At 41.0% G+C, this 19,336-nt stretch overlaps 6 non-coding genes across 6 annotated transcripts; 1 reads left to right on the top strand and 5 right to left on the bottom strand.

The window, feature by feature from the left end:
- Positions 1–118: 118 nt before the first annotated feature.
- On the bottom strand, positions 119–203 carry Trnay-gua5 (transfer RNA tyrosine (anticodon GUA) 5). Its single transcript is given in 2 exon segments — positions 119–154; positions 167–203. It is a non-coding gene; the product is annotated as a tRNA-Tyr (tRNA).
- A 6,277-nt stretch (positions 204–6,480) lies between these two features.
- Positions 6,481–6,568, bottom strand: Trnay-gua6 (transfer RNA tyrosine (anticodon GUA) 6). Its single transcript is given in 2 exon segments — positions 6,481–6,516; positions 6,532–6,568. It is a non-coding gene; the product is annotated as a tRNA-Tyr (tRNA).
- Positions 6,569–10,032: 3,464 nt separating this feature from the next.
- Positions 10,033–10,104, bottom strand: Trnap-agg17 (transfer RNA proline (anticodon AGG) 17). Its single transcript has one exon. It is a non-coding gene; the product is annotated as a tRNA-Pro (tRNA).
- Positions 10,105–10,266: 162 nt separating this feature from the next.
- LOC120097977 (small nucleolar RNA SNORA44) lies at positions 10,267–10,395 on the top strand. Its single transcript, XR_005495931.1, has one exon. It is a non-coding gene; the product is annotated as a small nucleolar RNA SNORA44 (small nucleolar RNA).
- A 1,231-nt stretch (positions 10,396–11,626) lies between these two features.
- Trnai-aau7 (transfer RNA isoleucine (anticodon AAU) 7) lies at positions 11,627–11,700 on the bottom strand. Its single transcript has one exon. It is a non-coding gene; the product is annotated as a tRNA-Ile (tRNA).
- A 515-nt stretch (positions 11,701–12,215) lies between these two features.
- Trnaa-cgc2 (transfer RNA alanine (anticodon CGC) 2) lies at positions 12,216–12,287 on the bottom strand. The gene has a single exon. It is a non-coding gene; the product is annotated as a tRNA-Ala (tRNA).
- Positions 12,288–19,336: the final 7,049 nt, after the last annotated feature.

Raw genomic sequence — 19,336 nt, 5'->3', positions numbered from 1 at the left:
AAAGATGCCTTATATTATATAATATAAAGAGGGATTTAACCTAGATTAGGTATTACATTTTTTAATGTAATTACATTTTTTTAATACTGTTTTGAGGGTATGTCACAAAAGAGACACCTCCTTCGAGCCGGATTTGAACCAGCGACCTAAGGATATCAACATCTACCTACAGTCCTCCGCTCTACCAACTGAGCTATCGAAGGGAGGTATATACATTGACCTGGTTTATGAAACTGCTGGTTATTTTGTTCTATTTTCTGATTTGTTTTAAACGCAGACAGTCATCAGTAAAGGTCTTCATGACCCTTGTCCTACTGTGCTATCCTGTCTCTTTACCTCCTTTCTATATTAAAAGTGAGAGAAAATGGCAGCGATACCATAGACAGACATCCTGAAGCAGAGCTATTTGCTCACCTTAGAAACGGAAAATCAAGAATGAATGCAAAAACATGAGATACGAAACTTGAGAAGCTTTTGATATGTGTTTTAGGTTGGTTTTTGTGGCTGTGTTTAAAATACTATGACCAAAAGCCACTTGGGGAAGAAAAGGTTTATTTAACTTAAATGTCTTGATCACAGTCTATCATAAGGGAAGCCTGGGCAGAAATTCAAGCAAGGCAGGCACTTGAAGGCAGGAAGCGAAGCAGATAACATGGAGGGGTGCCACTTACTGGCTTGCTCACCGTTCTTTGGTCACCCTGCCTCTTATACAACTCAGAACCACTTGCCCCAGGGTGGCATCACTCACAGAGGACTGAGCCATTCCACATCAATCATTTATTATATAAATGCTCCCACAGACTTGCCTACAACCAAATCTGATAGAGGCATTTTCACAGCTAAGGCTCCTGTGTCAAGTTGAGAAGAACTAATCACAGCACGTATTAAGAAATGCTCTGGCCCATGTTATGTTGCCCAATTATACTAGAGCAAACATACATAACACAATATATACTTCAAACTTAATACATTTAGTTACTCCATTTTTAAGTACACTGCTGTGCTTGGTTAGCAACACCTATAGTGCCACTCAGCCTCCTGGTACCTAAAACAGAAAAATGGGCACCGTGGGAAAGCATAGGAAGCCATACAAGGAGACTTTTATTTGTTGGGGTGTATAAATTGTAAAGCTTATTAATTATGAAAGGCTAACAGAGACTGCATACGCGAGAAGAGAGACTGCATAGGCGAGAAGAGCAGAGACTACATAGGCGAGAAGCTGGAGAGCTGAAGGAAGGCTGTAAGGAGTGGAACAGTCTAGGTGCACCAGAAAGCCTCTAAGAAAGAAAACCCAAAACACATACACTAACAGCAAAATCAGAAGCTGGAGGTGTTTATGAGCTCTGCCTAGATTCTGCTTTCAACCACTTCAGGTGCCGGGATTCCAGGCATGGGTCTCTATACCCATCTCCTGTCATTTTCAGAGACTCCTCCTCAATCAACCCCGCCGACCTTTTCTCCATACTACCATCCCAGATGAAACGACCACACATTTTAGGTATGTGTGGAACAGTCACAAGTGAGGCAGAGTGTTGGGGACACACTATGCAAAGGGACTGAACAATAAAGGCTTTATCTGAGAAATGATACGTTGCGTTTTGCTTCGGGGTAAGTTTGACTTGGCCTCATAAAATTTTTGCCAAGGTCAAGACCACAGGGGACCCCACTGGCTATCTCATACGTCTAATTCCTGGTTTAAAAAATAAAAAAATAAAACCTAAGCATTGTGAGCAGATGACACATTCTACATATTCAATCAGTGCAAGAGGGAGCGGTATCATAGGGTCTAAAGGACCAGATACTATCAAAACACTTCTCCTTCAAGCCAGACTCAAAGCAGCAACCTAAGGATAGGTCAATGAAAAGTAAACTCTTCTATAGTCCTCCGCTCTACCAACTGAGCTACCAAAGGACATAAGGTGTGCATAAGAAATAATATCATATGGTCTCGTTTTGCTCTGTCAGCATAACATTTCTCTTAGGTGTTCTCAAACATTGGACATATTCCTATATGATGCTCATAGTTTCATGGGTATATATAAAAAACAAGAAAAAAAAAAACCTAGTAAGTTTCCCTGTCCTTGACTCCCTCTAGATATTCTGTAGCCAGCCTGTCCTTTCTGCTTACCTCTTTTCTTAGATTTATCTAGGTTTGCTAGATAATGATATAGTTGCATCAAATAAGAGACAACTGGGGAAGCCAGTTGTGGGTTGCAGACGGCCATGGCCAGTGTATTTTGGTGCTTGGGTACTTCTTCCTAAAGTTGGGGCGGGAGGAGGGGGTGGCACCATTTAGCAACTCCCAAAACTTAAGTGTGGATTTTAAGATATTCCTCATCTTCAACCACAACTGAGCTTTTGGGAAGTTAACAACCAATCCAGTGTCACTGGAACTCCAAAATGTGTTCCTGCTGAAAATCTCATAGTGCGAGTGTAGTCGCACAGCAGATGGATCTGTGCCTGGGAATGGGCTAGCCTTTCAGTCCTGTTCCACACCTACACTTCTCATAGTCATTTGAAGGATAAATAGAGACCAGATTGGGCAGATTCTGTCCAGTAAGAAGGAAGAATCTAGACAGTGGTTGCGTCGGTCTGACCATGAGAGGAATAACAGTGGGTTTCTATAAACAATTTCAGCATCTGAGATTTAAAATCTCTTATGTGATGGAGGGAGCTTCTTCCCACAGAAAGCCATTTTCCTTTGTCAACCCTGACTGTAATGAATAAGCAAGAGAAAAAAGCAAGTGTTGACATCTAAAGACTCTGGAGAGGCCTCCTATGGGCTCCTTGCACAGCTCAGAGACATAGGGTCAGCCTTGGGGATGTGTGTTTTTCTTTTCTTTCCTTTTCCTCTTTGTTTACTCATTTGTTTCTGCATGTTTACAGGATCTTATTTCCTAGCTCTGACTGGCTGGTGTTCATGAAGTATCCAGGCAGGCCTCCATCTCAGTCCCCCAGCTGCTTAGGTACACCAGTCCACCGGTACACCGGGCTCTAGAATCACTGACTTAAATGTTTCACTTTCTTTCTTTTAGTTCTTATTATCTTGCTCCAATTTTATTGCGTTTTTAAAAATAAACATTAAGCCCACAAGCGGAAGTCTTTTTGATAAACTTTCAGATGAGGCAATAGCACTTGTGCTTGTTGACTAGGAACCTCTCCACAGTTCTATTCAGAACCTGGAACCACACCTGATACTGGCACTCTGTAAATCCAAAAGGAAAAGAACAAATATTTCTTTTCCTTTTTTACAAAGATTTCTCTAGGCCAAAAGAATATATGTATTCACTTCTAGCAGAAGGTAGTGGAACGTTCCTGAAAGAAGACAGGAGGATCATGACTTTGGGGTCATTTTTGACTACACAGTGAATTTCAGGTCATCGTGGGCTCTACCTCAAAATTACCATTTCTTGATATTTACTTTGGAAAATTAAATTTGAAACTCCTCGAAATAGTGCCTGTAGAAACCAAAGGAAAGAGAAATTAACCAAGACAGACATTTTCACTCATGGCCATGTGGCCTCTGGCAGTGATTTAAAAAATAAAAACAAAGAATAAAAGGAAGAGAGAGAGAGAGAGAGAGAGAGAGAGAGAGAGAGAGAGAGAGAGAGAGAGAAGAAAGAAGGAAGCAAAGGGAAAGAAAAGAAAAAGAGAGGGGGGAAAAAACCCAAAGGACTGACCTTCAAGAGTGAGCCTTCTTGAGCCATAGAGCCAAAGCCCAGCCCAGGGAACTACATTATTTTTCTCGGCCTAATGTTTAATTCCCATCTGGCACCTGGTTTCCTTGCACAGAGTCTGTCTTACTCAGGGTTTCTATTCCTGCACAAAACATCATGACCAAGAAGCAAGTTGGGAGGAAAGGGTTTATTCAGCTTACACTTCCATGCTGCTGTTCATCACCAAAGAAATCAGGATTGAAACTCAAGCAAGTTAGGAAGCAGGAGCTGATGCAGAGGCTATGGAGGGATGTTACTTACTGGCTTGCTTCCCCTGGCTTGCTCAGCTTGCTCTCAAGACTCCAGCCCAGGGATGGCACCACCCACAATGGGCTGAGTTCTCAGATTGATCACTAGTTGAGAAAATTCCTTACAGTTGGGTCTCATAGAGGCATTTCCTCAACTGGGGCTCCTTTCTCTGTGATAACTTCAGCTTGTGTCAAGTTGACACACAAACCAGGCAGGACAGGGTACCCCAGCATTAAGTTCTTGTCAATCCCAGCACCGTTGTTTTAGTGATCTCTGCGTCCTGGTCGTTTTGTGCTGTCCAGAACTGGCGGTGCTGTCTGTCATCTATACAGGGCGCAAGTAACCCCGGGACTGTTCCGTGACAACCAAGCCACAATCTCATACTTTTAGCTTCGTTTTGCTATGTAAAACAAGATGGCCTCAAAGAGGAGGCAATTTTCTTCCCGTCCCCTGCAGTTCTGAGATTATAAAACACCAACCCTAGCCCAGGAGAACCTTTCTTAAATACTCTATTTTACCTTCTCCATTTCCGTTTTTAATCATCTTGTCCGGATTTCATTGAACTTAAAAAACAATCAAATCAACAAACACACTAACACCCCCTCCATCCCACCCCCACTCTCACAACCTTTATTTGATGGGTTGGAAACACCAGCTAGCATTGAATTACATCCAGATATGAAAAAGGAGCAAGGTAGCAGCCCCTTGCCATCAGGAGGGGAATTAGCTCAAATGGTAGAGCGCTCGCTTAGCATGCGAGAGGTAGCGGGATCGATGCCCGCATTCTCCAGTTTTGCATCTGCCCGTTTCTTTTCCCATCATACCTTGCTAGAGCAAGAACTGCCAACTCAGTCACTCTTAACCTCCAGAGTTCAATTTCAGAGGTTCTCTCAGCAACCCGGAAAGACCTACTTCCTACCACACAATGTTCTCCAGGAAATGACCGAGTTCTTTTGAGACTTTTCTTACTGCTTGGAGCTTTGGAGTTTTGTTACTGTCGAGAGAATTTGCAAACCTGCAATTCCAGTAGTTATATCTTAATATACTCTTATTTCACGTATTTCCCAGTTTTCTTCCAAGTTCTCACAGCTGTGAGCAAACGCATTCCCTTCGTTAATGAGACGGGGAAGCGTAGTTGTGTTTGAATCTAGGTCGTTTGATTTTTTTGTTTCGATTCCGTTACCGGCACTTGAATATCCCGGAATACAGTCCAAGATACGGAAGGAAATGTAAGACTCTATGTGGGTTGGAATTTACTGTGCCTTGCAGAAACGCCTAGTTCAGGACTATCTAATATATAGTGTATATATACATATATATACACTATAGTATATAGTATATTATATATACCCGAGGCCCAAACGTCATCTTTAAATAAATAAATAAATAAATAAATAAATAAATAAATAAATAAATAAATAAATAAATAAATAAAACCCCGCTCCGGCTCCGCCCCGCACACCTCACTTTCAAAACACAGGATCATCCGGTGTTGCGGGCTCAGACTGGCCTGCAACCAACCAGGCTTCGTGGTTTTTCATACTGCTAATTAAAGATCGTTATGATTTAAACCAAAACTTGAAAATGATTTGCTTAGAGAATAAAAGTTCTGACACATGGGACGGAAGGTACAAGAAATTTCGGTATATTGAACTAAAATCCTTGTCAATTACTTTGTCTTGCTTAATATTAATCTCTCGTTAACACTCTACCGCAGGTTTTGAGAGCAGGAATAAAGTTTAAAGGAATTAGCACAAATTAGCAAATACGTGAGAGTTCCTTTGAACTAATCTCCTCTTGCATTTCTCCCCTAAAACTGCCATTTCGATTCCAGCAATGCTATTTGGTTTGTTTTGTTTCTGTTTTTTGTATTGTTTTGTTTTGTTTTGTTTTTGAGAGAAAGGCTCACTTTATGGCTCTGGATGGCCTGCCGCCTAGCAGCGTTTTAAAGCCCTTGCAGCACATTAAAGTCGCCTATATAACTTTTGAAATTAGCATCTCCTAGGTTGTAAAATATCTCCAGGTCATTCTGATATACACCAATTTCCTCCCAGCCTCTTGAAACAAACAAACAAAACCATCGTAACACAATTAAACCAAAAAAGCTTGAATGAATAGGATTTCTCTCCAGCCAAGAGCCGATGTGAAACTGCGGGCGAGAAACTTGAGTCTGAGTTCCAGCTGCTGAGAACTCTCCGACCACTCGAGGGCGCGCGTACGCCACCGATTACCCACAGGCCCTGCATTCACTCAGCCACGTGGTGGGTTGCGGGTGGCAAAAGGGCGTCTCCGATTCTTTTGTTCAAGCGCAGAAAGGATCTCCAGGGATGGGGTTATGTGGTCTATGACGTCAAAGTCACGGAAGTATTAAAATCATTTCAGAGAACAATTTTTAAAACTTACACTCACTTCTCTGCACATCGAGAATAGTGTTGGGCTCATTCAAATACGGAAAATGCCGCTCAATTCTCTTGGAAATGCGACCCCAAACAACAACAACAACAAAAACATAGGTTCCTTCGAGCCGGATTCGAACCAGCGACCTAAGGATGTCTGGAAGCTCCACCTACAGTCCTCCGCTCTACCAACTGAGCTATCGAAGGACACACGTGCAGCCCCTTCCCTACTTGGGATGCCATCTCTGCGTGAGGTTAGAGTCTGCTTAGCCACTGTGCAAGTAGCAGCTGCCTCTTACTTTTGAATTTGTATTCATTTATTCTCTCACTTTATTTGAGTACCTCTTCAGAACCAAATTTCTGTGACTTGGCCCCTGAAGAAAACGGAAGTTTCAAAACCGAGGAAACAGAAGCAAAATTATTAAGGACTTTGAGCGAACCAACTTTTATTGTGGTCAAACAGCTCGTCCATCCCCCATCCCCCGTGTTTCCCCCATCCTCCCTATCCCCCGTTCATCAGCAAGATTTGAGATGGTCAGTCTGTAGTTGCAGCAAAACTCTATGAGTTGATCCGGTTGAGTACAGTTTTAACCCCATCACCAGGGAGTCAGGAGCAGTGAGACCTCAGTGAATTCCAGCCCCAGCCTGGTCCACATAGTGAGTTCAGGGCCAGCCAAAGTGATAGCCTGTGTTAAAAAAGATGAGAAAGGACAGGATAAGATAAAAATAAGACTACGGAAGGAGAAACATACTAAAATGTCCTTTAATTGACATTGGTCTTTGTTGATTAACAAGGAGACCACATTAACTCTCCCCCGCCCCGCCCCCACATTAACTCTTAATTTAAAAATGACTATCAAGATGAAGTTAATATATTTTTAAATTAGCAGTCTCCTAGCTGGGTTCAAGTAGGATTCAAATGCATATTAATTTGATAGTCTTAGGATTTCTTCCAGCTTCCTTGAGATTATGAGAAGCTCTTGTTTTTCCTTATTCATGACAGACACATCTGACATCAGAAATTGGTTTTATTCTTCTCCAGATTCCACTAAAGATTATCGTGTTGTTATACTACATTGGAGTCATACACATAGGCAAACAATCCCCCACCCAGAACTAGACTACTAGTGGACTAGCAGTGTTCACTCCCCTGTGATATAATGAAAGAGTTCTCTGCTATTGTTCAGTGTTTTGTGGGACTTTGTTGGGGTTTTGTTGTTGTTTTGTTTTGTTTTGTTTGGGGTTTTTTGTTTGTTTGGTTGGTTGGTTTGGTTTGTTTGTTTGCCTGGACAAGAATAAAAAAGCATGCTATTGGTCACTTAACTGAGCACTAACCTCTTAAAATCTTCAAGAAATATTGGAGTAAATTAAATGTAACGTTCTAGCTCTTTCCCAACCCCAGCTGATTGATTGGGTTATCTTATTTTAGCTTATTACAGATGTATTTAATATTGTCCATTTTGTCTAAATACACTCTCACAAGCTCAATTCCATGATTGTTGTTTAATCTAAAATAAGAACTTGCCAAAAATAATAAATAAATTCTTGAAAGAATCCAACTTCTTCTTCTAAGCTTCCATTATTCACCAAAGTCATAAATCGAAGGGTGACCTCACTGCTACCACTTGAAGAAGAAAGCAGGCCCCTGAGCAATAGCCCTGTTCTCCATGAGAGTCCTGTGTGGCAACTTGAATGGAAATCCATCCCATGGAGCAGATAGTGTGTGTTTTGTGCACCTCAATCCAGAAGACTGTCCAAGAGGTCGCACCCAGCCCAATTACATCCCGCATGGAGACTCTCTTGAACTGTGATCCAAAATGGCTGAGGACCTTCTTGATATTCCTTTCTGTGGTCCCCTCTACTTCCTGCTCAGATAACTCTTGACTTCCTGTTTCCTTCGTCTAAGAACCAGTCTGTTCCTCAAATAGCTCTAAGCCCCTGCACCTTTGTATCCTTTTTGTGTCTCTTAAGTTGCCAAGGCTTTCTAAAGTATGCATGTGCCTGCACAGATCACACGCTGCCCCTGAACTGGCTAAATTGCTCATTGTAATTGGTCTCATCAAAAAATGTGTAAACTGCCTGCAGATGATCTGTTACTAGAAAAGCTCACATAAGATTTTTTAAAGTCAATTCAATAACATTTACTAACCATATAATGGTGTCCATGTTAAAAGCCTTAAGTTAAACTTAAAAGCTATAAATTAAGTTAAATCCACTGTTGATCTTTGGTTCCCAGTTTCAACATCACCAAATCTAGGGAGCCCATTCCTGATATTTTACAATACACGATTTTCTTTACCAGACCTGAGGAGCTAGCTGCCATTTTTGAATAGGTAGCTATGAATTCGTTTTGTTCTATGGATTAACTGCATCCAGGTTCTTAGGTTAAGGAAAGAGAAAGGCGTGGAGAGGGCAGGGAGGATGACTACACTGGGGGTGGAGGAGTTGTTAAATGCAATCTCCATTGCCTCCTGGCAGATAACTAATAATGTGCTGAGAGGTCTCAGGTCTTCACAATGATGCAGTTGTTACCACCTAATCCCCTTTGCTTTGATTACATACTTTGGGTATGAATTTGGTTTTTCCAATTTTGAAAACAATTGAAAAAATGCAACTAGGCCACATAGTTATATTTCTTGCCACAAATTTATGAAGTCGACAGTCTCATCTTAATGAGAATTAAAGTCTACCAGGCAATCTCTACCTGACAACAGAAGCCTCCTCGTAGAGCTTGTCTGCATTATTGTCCCTTCAGGTCTGTAAAGCCTCAGTTGGTCACAGAAAGGAAGAGCCCTGGATAATTGATTAGTGATAGCAACATTATTTGTCGCGAGTTCTGAAAAAGTCAAAAGTGAACCAGGAAACATTTTGTGATTTATCAAGAAGAGAGAGAGGACGAGGAGAAAAGAAAGAGGAAAAGGGAAGGGAAGGGAGGAAGAAGAAAGACGAAAATAGAAAGAGAAACGAAAAGAGAGAAAAAAAGGGAAAGAAATATGGACACCAGTGGATGAGGATAGGAAAAGCAGGAAAATGTAGAGCACAGTGTAATAATTTCCAGCTAAACTTTTGTTATTAGAGTTTCGTCTTTTCTCACCTCACCCAGAAAATTAATATGAACAACAAAATAAAATCTAAAATCATGTTTTATAACGATTTTGGAGGGCAGTGTTGTAGGGGACATAATACCTATTTGTGTATTATAGAACAGAGTCACTTGTGTTCCTGGCAGTAGAGTATGAGACTTTTTTTTTTTTTTTTTTTTTTTTCCGGAGCTGGGGACCGAACCCAGGGCCTTAGTATGAGACTCTTAATCTCAGGGTTGTGGGTTCAAACCCCGCATTGGGTGCAGGTGGTTTGGTAACAATTCGACCTTTTATCATTACAGCATTAGAGCTCGTAACTTAAAAAAAAAATCAATTCTAATTACGGCACTACAGCGAGCATCTATGTCGCATCATATGCATGTAAATCTTTTGCAGAATTTAGTACCCTCTTGGCGCAGAACTCGCTGGTCTAGAGACTGAAGGAAAAAAATGAAAGTCAAATTTGAAAATGACTAGTTTTAATTAGAATTAATTGTTTGTAATTCAAATTGCAAACCCAAATCAAGTGCACAAAAAGAACGCTTACTTGCTAAAAAGAAACGTAGATGAGAAACACGATTAAAATTTGGGCTCGTCCGGGATTTGAACCCGGGACCTCTCGCACCCTAAGCGAGAATCATACCCCTAGACCAACGAGCCAGATAGAGAGTTTACCTCTTCACTTTCTTAATCATTTAACAAACTCTTTTTAATATTTGGTAGATGTTTAATAAATATAATTTATATTGTCTTTAATTTGGAGTTTGTTTGGTCTTTCGGTCCTTTAAGCCAGGGCATTTGATTCTGTTAAAGTTTCTTCCGAAGCATGTTTCCAAGGGCTGTGGCTGCTCATAGCCATGGGATCTCCAACTGCATGCCAGAGTAACGGAGAGATTTTGACAGCCCAGGTTATCACAGTGCCTGCTGTTGCCACTCAGCTCTCCTATATGTTTTTCCACTGGAGTTATGAGCTGTCTGTCCTTCTGTCCTGTGGTATTCACAACAAACTTTCCTTCTGCAGTGTGCACTTGGGCGGTTCTTGGAAGAGTGAGGAGACAGCCTGTCAGCCTCTGCTCATTAACCTAAGGACCATGTGACCAGTGAGGTGGCCATCTTGTGATTTGGTCTGCATTATTTGTTGGAAAAATGCCACAAGAAGATCACACTGGGATTTAGAAGTTTCTGGCTAATACTTAGCCAGGTAGCCTTTTGTGGCCAGATTGGTCTACAAAGAGAAACAGCATTTTGGAAAAGTGAAATACCTTTGTAACCTAACATGCAATTGGTTCAATAAAGACTTCAAATTTAAAAAAAAAAAAAAAGTTTCTTCCGTAAATCTCTAAGGACCATATAAACACCTCTTGACCCACCCTTGTAATAACAGTTTATTAAAAATACAGAAAACAAAGAAAATAAACTTTTTTTCTCAGATTTACTTAATCGGTGTCTGGAACCGCAACCGTAAAGGCTCAGTTTCTGAGCAACTCCGAAACTGAGCCACAGATATCCTTGGGAGGCTGAAGGAGAACCCGCCTTCACTTGGACCTGAGGACTTGATCGGGGAATTTTCCCTTAGCCGTTAAAACGACAGGTGAAAAATGCACTCGCCTAGATATACAACCAGGAGTTCATGAATAAACAAGAAAAGAACCAGTCGTCGAGGGAACGTAGAAGGTAGTAAGATCACTAAAAGGACTTCTCAGCCTTTTCTTACCGGAGAAATCAAAGGTAAAGGAAAGAAAAAAGAAGCTTCTCTCTAGAGGCGTGGAATTCCTGAATTCCTGCCACAAACTCTCTTCAACAGAGACACTCTGGATAGTGTTCGCTCACACTAACCTTGTATGACAGTAGTGGGATACTCTGTTCACAAACCATTCCAAGAACAGGGTGTATGTACTCAAAAAAAAAAAAAAAAAAAAAAAAAAAAAAAAAAAAACAGATTTTTTTTTCCTCTAATGTATTCAGAACCAACTCACAAGGTGTCTGCACTGATATGAAGCTATTGAGTCCTCTGTTTAGGGAAAATGAGTCTCTTATAATTTGGCGTAAGGAGACGGACTGTTTGCAAAACATAAAATGTAAGTTTCACGAGTTGTCACCTATCAATAGGGCTTGGACAAGCTGAAATTTTATTCAATTTTCACAAGTTGGCGAGACAACGACCGACACAAAAAGAGAAACTTGGCCCGTACGGGGATCGAACCCGCGACCTTGGCGTTATTAGCACCACGCTCTAACCAACTGAGCTAACCGGCCAGGCATGCGAGACGGCGTACAAAATAACCATAATAATCCTATTGATCATTCTTTTTCTGGTTCCCTTAGAAATTGGAACCAGAATCTGCCGTTAATGAACTAGACTTTTCCCCTTTTCTCACTATATACTGACTTTTTTAAAAGCTCTATGACACACGGAATTAAAGACATTTTGTCCGTGTTTCTGCGTTTTCAAGACAATATATTTCTGCCCTAAAAGACCGGCGATACACCACAAATAAGCATTCATTCTTGAAAATGAACCTTTTCCCAGAACGCTTCGATTCTCTCGTCATTCAAGGGGTGTGCTTTTCTATGCTCTCAGATGAATTTATTTCAGACAAAGTGGTATTAAAACATCTTGAAGCAATCCTAGGTCACTTCCTACGAATATGTGGCTCTATTAGCCGTAGTTAAAACAAAAATACTGTATAGAACAAATGCGGTGAAGGACATAATACATAATGATTGACATTTTAAAATCTAAAATCAATTTTTCTGGAGCAAAAAGGAACTGGAGATGCCGGGGATCGAACCCGGGACCTCATACATGCGAAGCATGCGCTCTACCACTGAGCTACATCCCCAGCTGATATAATATAATCCTTGAGATTCTCCCCAGTTTTTGAAATCACTTTTTTTTTTTCTAAAACTGGAATTTTTAGAATGTTTTTGTATTTCTTTACAAAACAAAATTCTGAAATGGTAAGAAAGAGAGTAGTCACCGGCTCTTCAAATAGAGACCTATCTAGCCACTGGATAGTCACTTCACTACCTGTCCTAAAGAAACACCTAGAAATCCAACAAGAAAAAAGATGCAAGCCTTGGGAACTCTTATTTAAAGCTTCTGTCTTTTGAATTTTTTTCAAAAGCAGCTAAAGCCAAGCAATATTAAATGGACAGTTGCTCCCGCCCCTCGTTTCACGTTCCCATTTTGTAGCTGAAAGCAATTTAGTTGCTCCCTTACAAGCTCCAGCAACAGATACAGTTATTTTTGAAAGTGGTTTTACTTGGGCCCAAATGTGGAATATTGATATTGATCTGGGAATAGACTGTGGGTGTTGCTTGAGTACAATAAATATATACACTGCCCTACACACACACACACACACACACACACACACACACACACACACACGAACACACACATATATGAGGGATATAGCTGTCATAAAGCATAATGCTCATCATCCTAAACTCCCCGAGGACGACAGTTTATATACTAGTGGCAATGGATTAAACAAATAGATATATTACCTATTTTCACCATCCTCTTGATTTCTAAATCTGTGTGTTTACTAGCCTGTGTTTTTTTTCAAACACAGAAAACTCAACTACTGCAAACAATTCATTGCTGGGAGACAGTTTTCTGTGGCGTTCATGTCTTCATTTATGTTTTGCTCTTGACAAATTGACTTCCCTTTATCTCAGATTATTTTCAAGAATGAACAAAGCAAACAGACTTAGAACGCGGTGTCTCCAGAGCAATGGGCAGTCATACCCATTGGATTGGGGCTCAGGAACCAAAGTACAAATGCTGATATTCTGTTAACGAACTGTTTCTTGTTCTTCCCTTCTGCCATACTGGACCTGAGGGTGAAACTTAGGTCGCCAGTCTTGGCTACTAATGTTTGCCCACTGAGTCATCTCACTGACCCTGGGTTGCATTCTTTGAAACAGGGTCCCATGTAAAGGAGGCTGGCCTCTAACTCACAATGTAACAGATACCTCCAGACCAGGATCTTGCTAGATAGGCCTGTGGCTTCTACCCTAGGTCATCAGAAGAGGGCATGAGTTCCCTGGAGTTGGAGCTATAGACAGTTGTGATCACCATGTGGATGCTGGGAAATGATCCATTATCCTCTGTAAGAGCAGCCAGTGCTCTTAAAGTGTATTTTATCATTCTGTCTTCATCTAAAGTGGGCAGCTGTTCCACAGCACCCTAAACAGTTCTGACTTGATGACCAGAATAAAGCACTCTATTTTACTGTTTAGGAAATCTCCACTTCTGCTGCCTCCCTCTGAATTCAACCATTCAAGAGCCATTCACGAAGATTCTGTGAAACCCAAATATCATATTTCCTAAAGCCTTCAAAGCCAACTGGATAAAATCTGAAATTCCATATGAGTGGGTTTTTTGGTTTGTTTGTTTGGTTTTTGGTTTTTGGGTTTTTTGTTTTGTTTTGCTTGGGTTTTTGTTTTTTGTTAGGTTTGTGGGCTTGGTTTTTTGTTTTTGTTTTGTTTGGTAGAACTGGCTTTGCCTAGGACTATGGATTTCCCACAGACCTTTGTATATTAAAAAAAACAAAACAAAAAACCCTAAGGAATGGATCGGATCATTGTCCCACCTGCCCTCAAGCCTGCACAGATAAGACAAGCTCCTTCACAGAGCTGCATACCCAAGGCCCGCCACCTACTGAGTCTTATGTTTCTTCTGATTTCAGCTTAATCATTGCAAAGGTAAGATAAAGAGAAGCCTGCAGAAACCAGAGTACAATCATGGATTTCTTCACTTTTGCATGTGTAAAATCCTCTCCAAGATAGCATCTCCACTGCACTATGAAACAAACTATTAACTCCTGTCTCTGCTGAAGGAAAAGCCCTTGGGCCTGCTGTGTAGTTTTAGCATGAAATCAAAGCTCCCAATGTCCAAGAATTACTCTTGAAGATTGCATGCCTTCCTCTGGAAAACTTTCCCAAGCCTGTCTCTTCACAAGTTCCAGACTCACCTCCCTGATTTGAACTGAACTATGTGCTCTGTGGTATTTTAGGGGCCATGTCTAAGTGTGTACAGGAATGGGCTGAACTCTAGTTGATCTCTGTGTTCCCATGGATCTGGCCAACACAGCTTCTATCGCCACCATGGGCATCTTCATGATTGACTAGGCACACAGCATTACAGAGATACGTGGCTTTATCATGAGTGGAGTGGTGAGAGGGTAAGGGAGGGGCCTGATTTATCAAACTACATCATGTACATGGTTAAAATGTCATTATGAAGCATTGTAGCACATAATTAACATAAGTTAATGAAACATTTTTACTATACATAAAGTTTTTATTGGCAATCTGATTACAAAAAAATAAGAATGCATATCACATGACCTCTTGCATGTAAGATGATGGACAGCTAACATGATTGCCAGACACAATCTGGTTTTCCCCGAGACAATCATGGAGCACTTTCATCCTGGGTCCTGCGTTCAAAAGTATGTACCACCACAACTCCACAAATCTCATTTTTGCTGTCTCTGAGTAAATTAGGAAACTTGCAAGTTACCATTGTGAAGCTATTAAATTCAGGTGGTTACAGTATTCTGTAAATTCAACAATTGTCCTTTCCAGCATAAAACTGGAGTGACTTTGATTCCAGGGGGTTATGATGAAGAGAAAGGCAAGGCAGTCATGAAGCAGAAACTCTGAAGGATGGAGGCGTTAGACAGTATTGTTTGCCACAGTGTGTGACTTCATATATGCATGTATGAATATACAAAGACCATATTCCTGAAGCAGGAACTGGGAGGAATGCCTTCAGTGTTCTACAGCACAGATAACTAGGCTTGGCAATTAATCTAATATTTCAAAGAAGCAGGTAGAAAAAATTTTAAACACTAACATAAGCAACAGACACCTGAGGTAACAATACCAATCATATTACTAGGCATTGTATATACATATTAAAACCTTCCCCTGTACAAATATGTACAGTAATGTGTCAATTATAAATAAAACGTTTTAAAAAGTAATATTTCCGAAGTGGGAATTTTAAATTAGTCTGTTCAGGATTTTGACTATCTCAGAACTTCATCTTGTCTGTAAATTTATAAATAACAGCCTGTTTTATTTCTACTTTGAGTATTTGGGTATCTGAATGAATTATGATGAGAATCCAGTGTTTTGCCTGATTCTGAGTTACTGTCCCTGGACAAGGGGAAACACTTCATGTGTTTGTCTTTGTGTTTGTCTTCCTGACCTTTTCTCATTCTGACACAGTTATTGTGACCCCAATAAGTTACATTCCTCCTTTCAGAACACCCCATCCTCCACAGGCTTCCTCAATGGCTCCTAATGACCTCCAAACACCCTTCCTGCTTCAAGACAGAAGCAACCAGCAGCCCCACCCACTAGGACACAGTAACTAGAAATATACCAAGTAGAACAGCATTAAATAATAAAAAGTCTCTGGAAATATTATTCACAGATACTCACAGAAAAAATTATAAAATTGTATGGAAAGACATTCAAAGTGTTTACACAAATAAAGAACTATTTCATGTTCACAGACTGGAAGATTCATCATTATAAAAAAGGATATATCATACCAAATTAACCAATAAACTCAATACAGATACAATAAAAATTCCAACATGTCTTATTCTAAAACTGTTACGGAAGAACAAATGACGGGAACTGCCAACATTTACGAGGAAGAAAAAGCTAGTAGTGAGATTGGCTAGCACTATGACAAAAGGCAGAGGCATTTTGTTTTGTATTTTAACCACCATTTTTATTGCCGTGGTCATTAGAGAATAGTGCCACAAGGTTAGGCAAATGGACCACTAAGAAGATGGGAACAATCAGAGGCCCACACTCACACAGAACCTGGACCAGGAAAGAGCTAGGACCACAGGCTGGGGAGTGAGGTGGATTCTTCAGTAAATGGTGCTATGACTGTTTACTCTTAACGTGGGCAGCTTCAATGGAATTTCTATCTCCATCTTTTCATAAAACTCAGTTCAGGGTAGACCAAAGGTAAGCATGAAAAAGCAAAACTCTAAACTTGCAGGGCAGTAGAGATTCTCTTTGAATTCTGGGTATAAAATATCCCCTCCACCTTCAACAAGCACACATATTTAGCTTTCCACTTTTCAAACACAGACATTCACGTAGGATGTGGGGGCTCTGGGCAACTCTGTGTCAAACTTTCCAAGCTCCTTTCTCCAAAACTTCACTGTAGACGTCAACAAAGAGTTTGTTGCTGCTGTGAAGAGTAAGTCACAGAAGTGAATGTGTCTCACAAACCATATAAGAGCTTTCAAGAGCAACACAGACAGGGGAATGAACTAGCACAACGATTCTCCACAGAATGATTGGCAAAAGGAAAGCAGGAAGCTTTTGTCTTGAATGGCAGCTTTATAATATCCTAGAAAATCCAATTATTGTTCCTTGAGGCAGTCATGCCTGTGAAGTTTTGCTCCCGTTCTGTAATGATTCTCTGCCGAAGTTCCTAAAGTATGAATGAATATCTTAGAACCTTTCTTAGGAGCCAGCAATCATAAAAAATTCAGACAGAAAAATCCCATTTCTGACATTTCATCTTCTGAGATACACTCAGTGGCTACCCCCCCCCCCACACACACACACTCCTAAATCAGGTGTCCTTATGTACAAATGATGTAACTTCAAAAAGAAATAAAATTCTACAATTTAAGAAAAAATTTGATTTTAAAAATTAGTTATTTTATGGGGGGCTGGAGAAATGGCTCATCGGTAAGGAGCACTGACTGATCTACCAGATGCCTGAGTTCAATTCCCAGCAACCACATGGCGGCTCACAACCATCTGTAATGGGATCCGATGCCCCCCTTCTAAAGACAGCGGCAGTATACCCACATACATACAATAAATAAATCTTCAAAGAAAATATACAGCAGGGTCAGTAACTGCATACACCAGTTTACTTGGCATCCCCAGGGTCGTTTTACAGGATTGTTCCAGCATTTGCTTTGCTCTTCCTCCCTCTTCCTCTGGATAGCTTTTCAGGGACAACTCCCCACCTCCCCCCTTTTTTTGGCCTGGTGGCCTTTCTTTTTGGCGATTAGCAGACAGCGGCTCAGATCTCCTCTATGGCTTAGCCTTCTTTGCTTTACCATTCTTGATACCTCCGTTTGCTTTCCTCTCACGTGTGGTGGGAACAGTACTTAGCAGTTAGCTTGCCAGGCATATTCTGTCTTTCTCACATCATTCCTAAGGAGAGTTCTTTAACAAGACACAAAACACATAAGTCACCAAGGAATTAGCATGTTTAACATTTATTAATAAAATTATACTAAAATTAGCAACTTGTATTGAAAGGTAAAAGTTTTAAAGTTGCCCTCCTAGACACAAAGTTTAGAGCAGAAGGAAAAAAAACAGGTTAGGCCCCAGAATTGTATGTTCCAAGAAGCCTCTCCTATGGCTATAGAATGGGTAATTACATTGGCCGGCTCAACAGCCTTCTCCCAGAAACTAGCTGACCATAAATCTTAGAGAACAATCTTGAGAAGCAGGAAGCAACTTCTCCTAGGAACTATCGGACCACGAAGTTAAACAATCTGAGAAGCAGGAGACAGCTTCTCCTAGGAAACAATCTTGAAAAACAGAGAGTTTTTCCTTGTGGTTTTTCACTGTTATTCTACACACTTTCCAATGACACCATCCCTGACCTCTCAGGTTGTGGTTTCTCCTTTTAAATACCTCTTCTCCCAGCCTCTCGGGGGTCGAACTCCACTGCCCCTGCGTGGATACGAGTCTCGACCCCAGTGCACTGGTTGCTATCGATAAACCTCATGTGATTACAACAAGGACAGTCTTGTGTGAGTTCTTGGGGGGTCGCATCATCCCGAGACTTGAGCGAGGGTCTCCCCACTCCAGGGGTCTTTCAGTATATATTAAATAAAATATTAAGAAATAACATCTGTCCCCCGCCCCTCCCCGCCCCCACTTCCTAATCCTCTCAGAAATGAAAAAGTTCCTACTATCAAAACTGCGAACCACACCTACCCCTAGGCCTTGGTGGCTTTAAAGGACTATGCCCCAAACCAAGAGTCAAATAAATTGTCTTTCCTTTAAGTTGCTTCTTCACAGGTCACTGCAATAAGAAAAGTAGCTAATAAATAATTCAAAAGGTCACACATTTTCTGGAGTTGTTTAAAAAGTTTAAACAGGCTGTCAATTTGTATTCTTTATTGATTATTGTATTCTATCACTGTAGCAAACCTGGGTCCATTTTGAAGCAATTATCAAAATTGTGTTAGAGCTGTTATTATCAGGCAAAGATATTTGTGACTAGACTAATTTTGAGGTCTTGCCCTTTTGTTGTTTTGTTTTTGTTTTTGTTTTCTTCGCAGCAAGCTCAGGTGCCCATGGACTAAATTCCATCTAACAACACTCATCCCCTCTCTATCTCCAGCAAATGTGTTCAAGGCACGGTGTTACCAGTTTCGCTCCCCTGGGAGGTCGTTTTAATCTTTCTCTATCCCTGGGACCTCTGCACCTCCTCAGGGTCCTATTTATCTATTCCTTAACTAGGGAATCTACCCTCATTTTTGCTTTGTTTTAGACAGTTTCACTCTGTAGACTAGGGTGGTCTTGCACTCACTGCAATCCTCCTGCCTCAGCCTCCCAAAATGCCAGCAGTTACTGGTGTGAACCACCCCTCTAGGCTGCCTTTCTTTTTGGCTAGGTGAGAAGAAGGACGACGTGAAGGGAGACTGGGTACTTCAGACTCCCCTAGGTCCGAAACCCGCAGGGAAGAACGCGGCCGAGCCCAGGGCATCCCAGCCAAACGCCCCCTCGGCTCGTTCTTCCCTCTCCTCCCGGGAATAGGGCGGGCAATGGCCTTTTCCAGATTCCGCCTTCACAAGAACAAAATGGA

Source organism: Rattus norvegicus, chromosome 17 (assembly GCF_036323735.1).
Source record: "Rattus norvegicus strain BN/NHsdMcwi chromosome 17, GRCr8, whole genome shotgun sequence".
Taxonomy (NCBI): Eukaryota; Metazoa; Chordata; class Mammalia; order Rodentia; family Muridae; genus Rattus; species Rattus norvegicus.
Note: the sequence above shows the minus strand (reverse complement) of the source record. Positions and strands in the feature narration are given on the sequence as shown.